Source organism: Terrapene carolina, unplaced genomic scaffold (genome assembly GCF_002925995.2).
Source record: "Terrapene carolina triunguis isolate 2854851 unplaced genomic scaffold, T_m_triunguis-2.0 Scaffold212, whole genome shotgun sequence".
NCBI lineage: Eukaryota > Metazoa > Chordata > Testudines > Emydidae > Terrapene > Terrapene triunguis.
Window position 1 is genome coordinate 2672361 of NW_020664563.1, and position 12154 is coordinate 2684514.

The window sequence follows — 12154 nt, forward strand, 5'->3', positions numbered from 1 at the left end:
CACTTGGGGGTGGGGGAATTTTTCACACCCTTGAGTGCTGTAGCTATTTAAATGTAGACCAGGCCCGAGGATTTGTCCTGCAGCTCGTCAGTAGTAGTAGCAGCAGCAGCAGCAGAATAGCACCTTCTACATAAAGTAACAGGCAAGAGTGAAGTGCTATAGCCCACCAGACCAGAAGTATGAAGTAGACGAGGCTTTCTTCGGACAATTAACAGAAGTTTCCAGATCACAGGCCCTGGTTCTCATGGTGGACTTCAATCACCCTGACATCTGCTGGGAGAGCAATACAGCAATGCACAGACAATCCAGGAAGTTTTTGGAGAGTGTTGGCGACAACTTCCTGGTGCAAGTGCTGGAGGAACTAACTAGGGACCGTGCTCCTCTTGACCTGCTGCTCACAAACAGGGAAGAATTGGTAGGGGAAGTAGAAGTGGGCAGCAACCTGGGTAGCAGTGACCATGAGATGGTCGAGTTCAGGATCCTGACAAAAGGAAGAAAGGAGAGCAGCAAAATACGGACCCTGGACTTCAGAAAAGCAGACTTTGACTCCCTCAGGGAACTGATGGTCAGGATCCCCTGGGAGGCTAATATGAGGGGGAAAGGAGTCCAGGAGAACTGGCTGTATTTTAAAGAAGCCTTATTGAGGGTGCAGGAACCAACCATCCTTATGTGCAAAAAGAATAGCAAATATGGCAGGCGACCAACTTGGCTTTACAGAGAAATCTTCGGTGAGCTTAAACACAAAAAGGAAGCTTACAAGAAGTGAAAACTTGGACAGATGACTAGGGAGAAGCATAAAAATATTGCTTGAGCATGCGGGGATACAAGTACTGTAGTGTATCGGGGGTAGCCGTGTTAGTCTGTATCCACAAAAATAACAAGGAGTCCGGTGGCACCTTAAAGACTAACAGATTTATTTGGGCATAAGCTTTAGTGGGTAAAAAACCCACTTCTTCAGATGCATGGAATGAAAATTACAGATGCAGGCATTATTATACTGACACATGAAGAGAAGGGAGTTACCTCACAAGTGGAGAACCAGTGTTGACAGGGCCAATACAATCAGGGTGGATGTAGTTCACTCCCAGTGATTGATAAGGAGGTGTCAATTCCAGGAGAGGCAAAGTTGCTTTTGTAGTGAGCCAGCCACTCCCAGTCCCTGTTCAGTCTGTTAGTCTTTAAGGTGCCACCAAAGTACTGTAGTGCAATCTCCATCTTGAAAGTTGAATTTACAAATGCAAAATTATGTACAAAAAACCTGCATTCAAAAATAAAACTGTAAAACTTTAGAGCCTACAAGTCCACTCAGTCCTACTTCTTGGTCAGCCAATCACTCAGACAAACAAGTTTGGTTACAATTTTCAGGAGATAATGCTGCCTGCTTCTTTTTTACAGTATCACCTGAAAGCGAGAACAGGCATTCACATGCCACTGTTATAGCTGGCATTGCAAGATATTTACATGCCAGATGTGCTAAAGATTCATATGTACCTTCATGCTTCAACCACCATTCCAAAGGACATGCTTCCATGCTGACGATGAGTTCTACTGGATAATGATCCAAAGCAGTGCAGACTGACGCATGTTCATTTTCATCATCTGAGTCAGATGCCACCAGCAGAAGATTGATTTTCTTTTTCTTTTTTTGGTGGTTTGGGTTCTGTAGTTTCCACATCAGAGTGTTGCTCTTTTAAGACTTCTAAAAGCATGCTCCACTCCTCGTCCCTCCCAGATTTCGGACGGCACTTCAGATTCTTAAACCTTGGGTCGAGTGCAGTAGCTATTTTTAGAAATCTCACATCGGTACCTTTTTTGCGTTTTGTCAAATCTGCTGTGAAAGTGTTCTTAAAACAAATGTGCTGGGTCATCATCGGAGACTGCTATCACATGAAATATATGCAGAGTGCGGGTAAAACAGAGCAGGAGACATACAATTCTCCCCCCAAGGAGTATAGTCACAAAGTTAATTGACGCATTATTTTTTTAACAAGCATCATCAGCATGGAAGCATGTCCTCTGGAATGGTGGCCAAAGCATGAAGGGGCATACGAATGGTTAGCATATCTGGCATGTAAATACCTTGCAACGCCAGCTACAAAAGTGCCATGCGAATGTCTGTTCTCACTTTCAGGTGACATTGTAAATAAGAAGCAGGCAGCAGTATATCCCATCAATGTAAACAACCTTGTTTGTCTTAGTGATTGGCAGAATAAGACGTAGGACTGAGTGGACTTGTAGGCGATAAAGTTTTACACTGTTTTGTTTTTGAGTGCAGATATGTAACCAAAAAAAAATCTGCATTTGTCAGTTACACTTTCACGATAAAGAGATTGCACTTCAGTACGTGTATGAGGTGAATTGAAAAATAGTATTTCTTTTGTTTATCATTTTTACTGCGCATATATTTGTAATAAAAAATAATATAAAGTGAGCACTGTGCACTTTGTATTCTGTGTTGTAATTGAAATCAATATTGAAAATGTAGAAAAACATCCAAAAATACTGAATACATTTCAATTGGTATTCTATTGTTATAAGTGTGATTAATCGTGATTAATTATTTTAATTACAATTAATTTTTTTTAGTTAATCGCGTGAGTTAACTGCGATTAATTGACAGCCCTAGTTTGTTGTAAAGAAATCGTTGATAGCGCAGAACTGAAGCAATCTATCACTTTACTCATTTCTTAATTCTATTCCTTCTTTTCCCTTGACATTCTCCCAGTCAGTGTTATCACTCCCAATCTTGGCATTAAAGTCCCCCATTATGAAGAAAACCTCTAGATGGGGTTCATGAAATGTCTGCTTGAAGTTCAGTATAAAACTCGTTTATGGCACTGTCTTCTGCATACGTTGCACCTGCATATGTTGCAGGTGTTTTATAGTCACAGGACCATCTTTCCCCAGTAGTTTAATGCTCCTTATGTGTGAAAACATGAACCTACAGCTTTTCAAAAAGCTGTAAGCTTTTTCTGATAAAATAAAGGCAACTCTGACCAAAAGCACCCCTGTATTCACCCCCTTCACACTATTGTAATAATCTTTGTACAATATATGTCTTGTGAGGTATCATTTGAAAACTAATAACTCACTGGTCAATAACAGCATGGTGAAAAGTATGTAGCAACATTACGTGTAAAGTTATGAAATCCCCCTGTATGATGTAATTAGCACATGTTCAAATAAACACAGGCCTGACTCAGCAAAAGTTGTTAAACAGATCTATCCAGGCTGGATTTCCAATTACTCATAGTAGACTCATGCTTAGGGACGCTGGTGTTTTAGGGGTGCCTAAAGATTCAAAGTTTGTTGCTCTTGGGTCCAGCAGGGGGGCGGGGCCGGCTGAGGGGGAGACAGCCCCATGCAGTCCGGCTGAAGCGTTCCTGGCAGCAGGGAAGGCGAAGCAGCCTCCTGTGGCAGGGGAAGAACTCAGAGCAGTCCAACGCAGGGGGCCCTGCTGGGCAAGTGGGTCCTGAGGGAGCCCGGCCTGGGCAGGCCCTGCTCCTGCTCCAGCCTAGCTGATCGTGCCGTTCCCGAAGGGCCATGGCAATCCCTGATTGGCCCCGACCACACTGCCGGTTCAGCCCAGCAGACACAATCATCTCCCAATGGGGCCGGTGAGTCCAGCTTGGGGGCAGAAGGGTGCGGGACAGTGGATCTCTAGGGAGGGTTGGGGGGGAGCTCTGGTCAGTGGGGGAGGTCTGTGTGTGTTGGGGTACTGGGCAGTGGGGGGTCTAGACGGGGCACTGGACAGTTGTGGTGGTGGGACTGAGTGGTGGGGTGTCTAAAAGTTAGAAGCGGCGGGGTAACCCCATTGCCTGCGGTGGCTTGGCGCTCCAGGCTGCCACCAGGCAGCAGGAGCGGGACCCCCGGAGCTCTGAGCCCCTGTGGGCGGGGGGAGAGGGGAGTGCAGAGTTGGGGCCTCCGCAGCTGCCCAGCCACCCAGGGGTGCTCAGGGGCTCGCAAGGTGTAAAGCCGGCCCTGGATCTATCAAAAACCAAGGCATGTCTGTTTACCTCAATTTACATATATGTAGTAAACATGGTCCTCAAGGCAGCAGGGAGAGGAGTTGGCAGGAGACCAGGCAAATTTGCATTTCAGCAAATACAGGTGAAAAGAAAAAACATGGAGCCTTCTTCGCCACTAGACTCCATGTCACCTTCTTTACTGTTTGAATAAACTTTGTTTTGAGGGGTAGCCCTCAAAACAAAGAACTCAAGTTGCAGTGGGGGAGGTTTAGGTTGGATATTAGGAAAAACTTTTTCACTAGGAGGGTGGTGAAGCACTGGAATGGTTACCTAGGGAGGTGGTGGAATCTCCTTCCTTAGAGATTTTTAAGGTCAGGCTTGACAAAGTCCTGGCTGGGATGATTTAGTTGGGGAACGGTCCTGCTTTGAGCAGGGGGTTGGACTAGATGACCTCCTGAGGTTCCTTCCAACCCTGATATTCTATGATTCTATGATAAGAATCCACTTCAAAAGTTCACTGAACTATAAAAGAAAGGAGCAGAAAACATACAGAGCTCTCTCTCTCTCTCGTGCACCTTAGAAGACGAAGGAACCAGCCCTCTGACTTTGGGGGGAGATCCTGACCTGAGAACTGGTCAGCCCTTTTGCTGGGAACCTGTGGTAAGGATTTTTACCTTGAACCAATTCTAGCTTCTTAAGTTTTAGCTTCTAGGAATCGTCTTATCTTTATTTTTCTTGTAACCATTCCTGACTTTAATACCTTATACTTGTACTCACTTAAAATCTCTCTCTTTGTAATTAAATAAACTTGTTTTATTTTTAATCTAAACTAATCCATTGTTGTGTTTAAACTGATCTGTTTGGTAACTCCAGCTAAAGAAGTAAACTGTTGAATATTGGTCCTTTACAGGGGCAATGGACTTTTAATATCTGAACTGCCCAGGAGAGGGTGGGACAGTGCAGAATACACATTTCGGGGAAATTCAGGATTGGTAGTGTGTTGGGATCACTCTGCAGGCAGTAACCAAGAGTGGTGGAAGCCAGAGTGTGACTGGAGAGTTGCTGACAGGCTGATGGGGTCACAGTTGCTGGACCAGGTCTGTGGCTATACACATACACTCAGGAAGTGACCTGCATGCTCTTAGACTGTTAGTGAGCAGCCCAGGTTGGGAACTACAGCAGCAAAGCATTGTGAGGCACCCACGGTTGAGGGGCAGGCGGTGACATAGCCTCTCACTTCGCACGCCGGAATGTGACAAATGCCTTCTCTGTGAACACTATCTTTTCAGGATAAATGATTTTACAATGCTTTATGGAGAATTCGCTACTTCCAGTCCAGTGCGGTTCACAAATACTGAGAATGTCTATGGAAGAGGATGCAGCTCTAGTTTCAAGTTCACCAATTAACATTCTTGCTTTGCAGTGTAGTTGTAGCCATGTCGGTTCATATTGCATTCTCAAATTCCATGTTCCGATGTACATTCATTTTGGTACTGTGCAATCTGTTCATTCCTAGCAAACTTTTCACAACCGCCAAAGTTCCCAAACTGCTGGCATGGACCTTTTTAGGCTGGGCGTCATCTGAACCAGTACGGATGTTGTTTTGATTTTTGCTCATTTTGTCAGTTTCTTGGCTTAAGAGAGTACCTAGACTCTCAGCTACCTCAAGTTTAGGCAGCCCCTCCTATTAGTTACCCACTGAAGGTGCCCATGAGAAGACTGGAGTAGGACATTGGAATTGTGGCCTGGTCTAATCCCCCACTCCCACTTAAGGTACCATGGGGTTGGCCCTGCCAGTTTTGACCCACCAGCAAGATCTGCTAGGAGGAAATCCACTCAACCTTTAAGGTGCCACTGGACTCAACCTTTGCAAACCCAAAAACTTATCAAGAAGAAAAAACGGAAGCATATCAAGAACATCTGAAAACTGAAGACTACCCTCAGTAGAAAAACAAATGCAGAAAGCTCAACAAGGAACTAAAAGGAACGCTCCAAAAGACTACAATTGAGAGGCTTCAGAGAAAAGGCTAACAGCTTGAAAAACACTTTCAAAAAAGGAACATAAGAGGATTTTTTCAGGAAGTTAGATTACTTATCAACCAAGTTAACACGTAAGATATAGTAGATAAAGATCAAAAGAATATTTTCATCTGCTACTGAATGTGAAAAGTCAAATGGATGCAACTTTCCCCTGAGACCATCAACTGCAAAGACAACAACGAAAAACATATAGTGGAAGCAGAAACTGAAGCCACAATCATGTCTCTGAAAAACAACAAGGCACCTGGTCCAGATGGTATACCGCCTGAACTGTTAAAACATGGCGAAAAAGGCACCGTCATGCTCCTTTGCAAACTGTGCAACCTCAATTGGAGGAAGGTTGAAGTACCTGAATGCTGGGAATGCTCAACCAGTGTAGCACTCTTTAAGAAAAGTGACAATTGTGAAACAAGAGTACTGACAAACCATCTGCTGAAAAGCTGCAAACATTTGAAATGAGGTGCCTGTACTGTACCCTAGGTGTGACAAGGCTATATAGACTATGAAATGACATTTACATTAAAATTTTAGAGTTGAAGTTTTCCATGCTTGGTCTCAGTTTGACAGCAAAAATCCTTTCAGGCATTTTTAAGTGCTGAAAGGGTTAAAAAAAAAAAAAAAAAAAAGTTTATTTGTCCTGTTCTTTAAAAAAAGACCCCATTTGTCCTTTGATATTTAACTCAAAAGTGATTGAAATCTGAATTTTCCAAGTTGACATGGAAATAGTCATTAATAACTAATTTTAGTAATGCTGTCCAATAATATCTTACTAATATCTGTATTTTGTAATATCTGCTTTATTACATTTAAAAAGTTATTTTAAAACAATGTTACAAATGTGAAAATGAAGAGCTGAGATGTGGCAGTGGAAAATTCTCTAAGCTGCTAGCTAGCTGCACACTGAAAATGAATGCAGTCAGTATGCATGCACATAGAAGAGTTCACTGCACAGCTATTTTGTTACAGAAATGTAAAAACAGCAGCTGAAGCAGGAGGAAATGAAAAGTGTGAGAGGCTTAATCATTTCAGAGCAACAGGTCTCCAGCAAGTCAGCAGCAGAGCCCACTTGGATCTTATGTGCCTTGTGTTTTGCTGTGTGGAGCATGAAGATACTTTGGGGATTAGTACTGCATTCTATGAAGGATGGACGGATTAGAGAGAGGCTTGTGGGCGAGCCCTTCAAACCTGCTATAGGGAGATTAGAAACACCTTGGTAACTACTGAACCCAATTAGCACCAAACCAGGTTGCTAAGATCCACCAAAGAAACCTGGGCTCATTTTTCCAGGTCTTTTATATTCAAACATAATGATGCTGCTTCAGCCATTAATGTGCTACAGAGTGTGCTCTAGGGCAGTGGTGGGCAAACTGTGGAGCGCGACTCCGAGGGGGAAGAGGAACGTTCAGAAGGCAAGCATCAATGCTAGGCAGCTGGTGCCAGCCCCGCACAGCGGGCCCAGCCCCCATGGGGCCAGAGAGGGAGCACCATCTTCACCCCCCTTACTCACCTCAGCGGGTATATATATATATAGAGAGAGAGACAGAGACAGAGAGAGAGATACCCATCTCATAGAACTGGAAGGGACCTTGAAAGGTCATCGAGTCCAGCCCCCTGCCTTCACTAGCAGGACCAAGTACTGTCCCTGACAGTTTGTTTGTTTGTTTTTTTGCCCCAGATCCCTAAATGGCCCTCTCAAGGACTGAACTCACAACCCTGGGTTTAGCAGGCCAATGCTCAAACCACTGAGTTATTCCTCCCCCCCCAGGTAACCCAGCCTGTGGGTCAGTGTGTCACACTGATTTTCACTCCCAGCAGCCTCTGCTCCCAGTGCTGGCTCCACCCCCAGAGACCATCGCACATACCTTCCCCCACCCTGAAAACCTGAGGGAGGAGAGGCAGAAGCCAGGTATTGTCCCTGCCCTACCAATGCAGCCTGGCTGCAAGGTAGAAGCAGCCCACTGCTGAGGAAGCCTTGGCTGTGCAGTCATGGAGGCGGGGCATGGACAGACTCTGTTAAGGATAAGGGAGGGTGCGACTGGAAAAGTTTGCACACCAGTGCTCTAGGCTGGCCTATCCATCTCTTGCATTGGAGTCACCAAAGAAATGATTTTTTAGGTAGCCTATAATCTGGCATTCTTAAAAGAGGTGCCAAATATGTCCAGCTCTTCTTCTGGACCACTTAGAATCATAGAAGATTAGGGTTGGACGAGACCTCAGGAGGTCATCTAGTCCAACCCCCTGCTCAAAACAGGACCAACCCCAACTAAATCATCCCAGCCAGGGCTTTGCCAAGCCGGGTCTTAAAAACCTCTAAGGAAGGAGATTCCACCACCTCCACCACACTGGATATTAGGAAAAACTTTTTCACTAGGAGGGTGGTGAAGCACTGGAATGGGTTACCTAGGGAGGTGGTGGAATCTCCTTCCTTAGAGGTTTTTAAGGTCAGGCTTGACAAAGCCCTTGCTGGGATGATTTAGTTGGGGATTAGGTCCTGCTTTGAGCAGGGAGTTGGACTAGATGTCCCTTCCAACCCTGATATTCTATGACTCTCCCTAGGTAATCCATTCCAGTGCTTCACCACCCTCCTAGTGAAATAATGTTTCCTAATATCCAACCTAAACCTCCCCCACTGCAACTTGAGACCACTGCTCCTTGTTCTGTCATCTGCCACCACTGAGAACAGCCGAGCTCCATCCTCTTTGGAACCCCCCTCCAGGTAGTTGAAAGCAGCTATCAAATCCCCCCTCATTCTTCTCTTCTGGAGACTAAACAATCCCAGTTCCCTCAGCCTCTCCTCATAAGTCATGTGCTCCAGACCCCTAATCATTTTTGTTGCCCTCCGCTGGACTCTCTCCAATTGGTCCACATCCTTTCTGTAGTGGGGGGTCCAAAGCTGGACGCAATTCTTGTTACTAACATACCTGTAGAAACCCTTCTTGTTACCCTTCACATCTCTTGCTTACTGCAACTCCAGTTGTGTTTTGGCCTTCCTGATTACACCCCTTCCTGTATTGTTGTAGGTAATGATACCCGTTCTAGTGCTTCTTCATTACTTATTTTATCAGTCCCTTTTACTCTGAATATTCTACGCAGACATTTACATTGAAAGCTGTTAAGTTTGTGCTGGTTTGACTTATTTTTCCTGGACTCTACTCCATGTTGGAGGATGTTTAGGACATAGCTTCTAAAGATTTTAAGTTTGGTGTTTTTGCTAATCATATTGGACTTTCATACTGTGTTAAGTTTTTTAAATACAGCATTTGATTCACCTATGCTGTCACCAGTATCACGAATTATGCTACCCATATAATTAAATTTATTAACAGTTTTCAAGGCTTCTCCTTCCAAGTATATAAAATCATCAGTAGGTAAATTAATTTTAATAATTTCCATCTTTGATTTAGTGATAAGAAGACCTATTTGGGGTTTGGTATGGTCTTTAATTACACAATCATACACTACTATTTTTCCCAAAGATTGGGAGTTCAGTATTTAAATATTTAAGGCAAAATTCTAAGCCAGGGCTTTATTTAGTCAAATTTTAAGTAATCTAGACATGCTGATTTATATATAGTTACTTTTTTTTACAGCCCCCTTTCCCAAATTTAACATTTTTTTATCAACAGCTCCTCATTTCTCATGGCTGATTATCCATATTCTATAGTCCACCCCACCCCCCATTTTTCATACTAGAATTTTAGAAAGCATTCAGTAGCAGAGCTATTTTAGAAACCTAATTAATTTAATCTCCCTCACTACTGAATGAGCCTAGTTCCTCTCTAGCATTTTTATACTGATAGATTTGTAACAGCCATTCTTAAACCCTTTGGCAGCATTAACACATTTTGCTGCCCTTTTCTTGCCCCTACAAGCCTTAATTGACACTGCATAGTCTCATTTAGTTCCCTCCCCCTTTCTAGGACAGTTTCATTTCTAGGTTCACGACTTTGAGCAGCCCTGCAAGAGGGTATGTCAATTAAAAACCAATGGCTGGCTCATGCCAGTGGGCTTGGGCTAAGGGGTTATTCAACTGAGGTGTAGACTTTTGGGCTTGACCCCGTGAGGTGGGAGAGTCTCAGAGCTTGGACTGCAGCCCCAGCCCAAATGTCTACACAGCAATTAAATAGCCCTTTAATGCTGAGCCCCATGAGCCAGAGTCAGCTGGCACAGGCCAGCCACAGGTGTCTAATTGCAGTGTAGACATACCCTAAGTGGTCACTTATTCCAAGAATTCTCCATTTCTGGGGAAGTTTAGTCTGTTGCCCCTTGATCATAGTACTTTTTAAAATGCTCCAATCTTCTTCCTCACTTGTGAGTTCTAACACTTCCTCCTCCCATTGCTCCATGCTCACTAACTTGTTTAATTCCTCACAATATATTTTTTTGAACCTAATCCCTTTGGAGGGCTATGTCCTGTAAACCTATTGCTCGCCACGTGTCACTGATACTAAGATTTCCTATTAGTCTCATACTTTCAGTTCCTCTCTACTAGAACAAAGTGTTTCAAGTTAGTGTCTCTATTTAAAATTTGTATTAAAGCTAACGTTAAAAAAATTATATAATACATAGGTTGAGAAACGAGTGTCTGTACATCTGGGAATAGTGCTTAGACTATCCACAAATACAAAGTTTGTTTTTAAAAGTCATATGATACATAGAGTACATAATCAGCAATAACCCAAATTTCGGTGAATAGATTTAACAATAGTTTAGATATTAGAATCCAAGTACTCCGGTACATCACTCATGAAAAGTGTACAGAGATTTGGTTAAGCAAAATATATCAACGAATGAGGATTGTCCCTCAGTAATTGACAATTAGGTAGGTTGTCCATTTAGAAAATACAATCCATGAGGAAAGTATTTCAGTTACTTTCCTGACTGCGCTTCTCAAAATTGTGCTCTATAACGATTAGAAAATACACTTGTTTCATTAGAACTACTCCTCCAACTCCTCTTCCCATTCTAAGCCTTCTATTATTATTTTACGACACCCAAGAATGTGTTTGATGTCTCATACATGTACAACCTGTGCTTAGACTACACACAAATTTATGTAAATTTCCATTTGTGAAAATCATCACATCGTATTTCTGTTAGGCCCAGTACAACAATTTAGGATATCCTGCCTAAATCCTAATCTGGACCCTGCCAAATTCCAGATGTTTCCTCAGAGAACTCTACTGAATTTAGAAGCCAAGGGGCATAAGAATTAGTAAGGCATGACAACCAGGCTCGGACTTCTGCTATCAATGCTCTGCAAAGGAAGGACATTCCTCCTTGGACTTGCATGGTTCTCACAGAAAAATCAGGAAGAAAGCAGGCTCAAACATTGATGAAGGCAAACACAGAATGCTAGCTGTCACAGAGAGACTTCAGCACAAGGAATTCTTACAAACTTTTGTCATTACCATTAAAAATAGAAAGAGACCAACTTCTCTTCTGTCACAGACCCATAACTCACAAACTGCTTCCATCTGGTCACAGAACTCAGCCAGGCTCACTGTGCTGCAAGGAACTATCAAACCATTTCTCAAAGATCCCTTGCATCAGGACAGACTCTGGGGACACCAAGTTCAGCAAGATGAGCACTGGATCAACACCACCCTACTTCTAAGAATTCATCCCACTCAGACAACAAGATGTTCCTGAAGTCAAAACACAGTCCAGGCCACCACCTGCCACTCTAATGCAGGCCAGTCCTGGCCAATGAAAGGGTTGAAAACATCTAGTATTCCTGATTACAGGGATAGTCAACATCTCCTGTGAAGAAGGGAATCTATCACTCCAGCCAACACTTAAGATACTAAAATGCAACCCCAGCAATATCACAAAACACTGCCCACTGTTTTTGAGAAAGCTGTCTGAGAAGCTGGCAAAGAACTGACTTCAACTTGAACTACCAGTTGCCAGCATCCTAGATCCTTCTCAACATTTCAGGCCAGGGCACAAAACCAAGACAACGGTGGTTGTTCTGGTGGATGACTTCCTCTTGTCATCCAAGATTCTGTAGATGTCCCTCTGGAATATGACACAGCATTATATGCTGGCTGATGGTTCTATTTGCCCCCTCCAGTTTTCTCAGTGCCTGGCCAAAAACAGCATCTGGAGTAAGAGCAGTTGCTGAAAGCTGGACACTGGCAAGA

The 12154-nt window shown here is 43.5% G+C and overlaps 1 protein-coding gene across 1 annotated transcript in view; it reads right to left on the reverse strand.

Moving 5' to 3' along the window:
• The window catches only part of LOC112107422 (tubulin epsilon and delta complex protein 1-like), a 180318-nt gene that overhangs the window by 49509 nt on the left and 118655 nt on the right, over positions 1–12154 (reverse strand). The gene's annotated exons all lie outside the window — the stretch shown is intronic.